At 34.2% G+C, this 2,684-nt stretch overlaps 1 pseudogene; it reads left to right on the top strand.

Moving 5' to 3' along the window:
* The first annotated feature begins 1,314 nt into the window (after window positions 1–1,314).
* Window positions 1,315–1,433, top strand: LOC111735345 (annotated as a pseudogene).
* Window positions 1,434–2,684: the final 1,251 nt, after the last annotated feature.

Raw genomic sequence — 2,684 nt, 5'->3', positions numbered from 1 at the left:
GAAGTTCTTCAAAAATAAAATCTAAGCTTGTGTTAAAGTCCTGGATTTATAAAATTAATCAATCTTCCCTCACATTATCTTCTAAAAGTTGGATAAGACTGTTCTAGTGACCTGTTTGCATTAATGAAGTCAAGGCAATAGCTATCAGACGTCTGAGCTGCAGAAAAATATTTCTATAGGTTGTAATTACTGCTGTTAGTTTTCCGTTTGCTTGTTTTTGTACAGAGTATACTGCAAAACAGAGTGGCCTCCTGAGAGTTCCCAAACCCAGTATCATTGACGGTATTTGAAGGATTAATTTGCCTTTCCTTGGTTTTGCTTTCTTGTGTTTACCATAAAACCAGCACCACAAAAAGTAAAACAGAAAGTCAATCTGTAGATTTTTCTACTTAACACTGAATCCACTTGACTATAACTACTTTTATTTACTTTCAACTTGAGTTAGGTGAGAGTACTAAGAAGAATCTTAAAAGACTACCTAAATTTTTCTTCTCTCTCCAACAGAAAACTTTAAATTAATAAAGTGAAAATTTCACTAAAAATTTCAGTCAACCATAATTTGAGAATAAAAAAGGAATGTATCTATACTTGGTCATTTCAGAAAACATTATTACAAAAACATAGGTTAACATAACTTTATATAGTAGTAACAACGATGCCTAAATAATAATAAAAATAAAAACAATAGTATTGACTATTATCTACTGAACATTGACAATGTGCCAAACACTGAGCCAAGGGTTTTTCTTACATAATTGTTAACCCTTACTACAATGTCATCAATGATACTTTGTCAGGAAAGGCAGGGAATGTATGGTGCAAAGCAACAAATTTTAATGCAGACTCAGTGTAAGTCAGCAGATCTTAGCCAGGGATACACTGGTTGCTCAAAATGTATTCTAAATTCTACACATGCATTTTTCTAGGCAGAGTCCACTTCTCTATTGGATAGTGAAAGGAATCCACAAACTGAAAATGATTAAGAACCACTGCTCTAAAGGATGTATATTTAAACTTCCATATTTTCAAAGTTGAAAGTGCAAAAACCTTTCCATGAATAGCTACAGATGGAAGGAGTAACTACCACCATTCTCTTAAGAGAAGACCGAATTTATAATAAAGTGTGATTATAACTAATCTGCATTTATTAATTTACACAAAATTAGACAAAAAGGTTGGGGATATAGGAACATAGGAGGGACAGCAATTTACGTAATAGAAGATCTCTATAATTCCTTCCAGTTTCTGAAACACTTTGCAACTTCTTCACCATGGAATCAAAGAATCTTATACATTTAACATTAAATTGGATGTGTCTACCGCCATGCTGCCCTGAACAAGCCCTATCCCATCTGATCTTGGATGCTAAGCAGGGTCGGGCCTGGTTAGTACTTGGATGGGAGACCACCAAGGAAGACCAGGTGCTGTAGGTGTAAAAAATAAAAAAATAAGGGATTGTAAGCTGATGAGGTCCTTGCATTCTGTGAGGTCAACCAAGAGTTGCCTCTCCTTAAACAAACTAACAAACAAACAAACATTAAATAGGATCTGAGAGATTTCTACTGCAACCTCATTTTTCAAAAGAAGAAATGAAAGCCCAGAGTGGTCAAGTACCACACACAAGGTCACACAACTGGCAGCACTCGTTTCATAATCCCAATCTCCTGGTTGCTAACACACATGCTCATTACACTCTAAGGATGTGAAATAAACTGGAAAAATAACCCACTAATTAGTTAAGATATCCTTTGTTGTGCAATGATTTCTCAACAACACAAGTGACATCTCACTTTCACGAAAGCTAGATCTAGAAAGAAATAGTAACAAACTTCTGGTTAGAACAACCCTTTAAGGTTATATACGTGTTGTTTTTGTACTAACTACCTTAAAAAGCATATGCTTCTATTTTAGTAGTCATTTATTCTCTTCAGATCCAGAAGATACGTACTCTGGGTTATTTTCCATACTTTATTACATTTACAATAATGTATATTTAGCTAGAAAAATAAGCCAACTTTCTCTTTAAATGAAATCTTTCCTTGAAACAGATAAAGGAGTTAAAATTTTGCAATGATCACGGTCACACAACTGGCAGCCCACAGCGCTTCATTAATTTATTTCTTGTTATGTACAAATCCCTTACTCCAATATACCCAGAGAACATTAAATGAGGAAAACTGTGAAAATATGTTGTCAAACTTTTAAAATATATAAAATTTCATAACATATTACAGAATGAGATTTCGAATCCTTAAGCATCTAAAAAAACTAAGACTTTATGAAGCGATTTTAAAGATAAGTTTATCAGAGGTATAGCTAAAATGCAAAATTGTTTTCAGATTCTAGAATACGAATATTGTTTAAAGATCATGATAGCCTATAACCTACTCATAATATGTATAACTTCACCCGGAGAACTTTGTTCTGTTCTAAGACCTGGATGAAATCACTACCCTCTTTCAACACCCACCGAGCTCCACGTCTTACCTAAGACGCAACTCTATTGTCAATATTATTTTCCCCCAAGAAAGGAAAGGCACAATGCCACTTTTGTCTTTTTACCTCTATTTGAGGTAGCAGAATGAGAACTAACAATTACCCATATTTTAAAAGGTGGTCCACAGCTTAAACTCTGGCACCTTAGACCAAAGTGAATTATTCAAGTGGAAGACCAACAAGCTCTT

The sequence above is a fragment of the Pteropus vampyrus genome, unplaced genomic scaffold (assembly GCF_000151845.1).
Source record: "Pteropus vampyrus isolate Shadow unplaced genomic scaffold, Pvam_2.0 Scaffold23956, whole genome shotgun sequence".
In the NCBI taxonomy this organism is placed as follows: Eukaryota; Metazoa; Chordata; class Mammalia; order Chiroptera; family Pteropodidae; genus Pteropus; species Pteropus vampyrus.
Note: the sequence above shows the minus strand (reverse complement) of the source record. Positions and strands in the feature narration are given on the sequence as shown.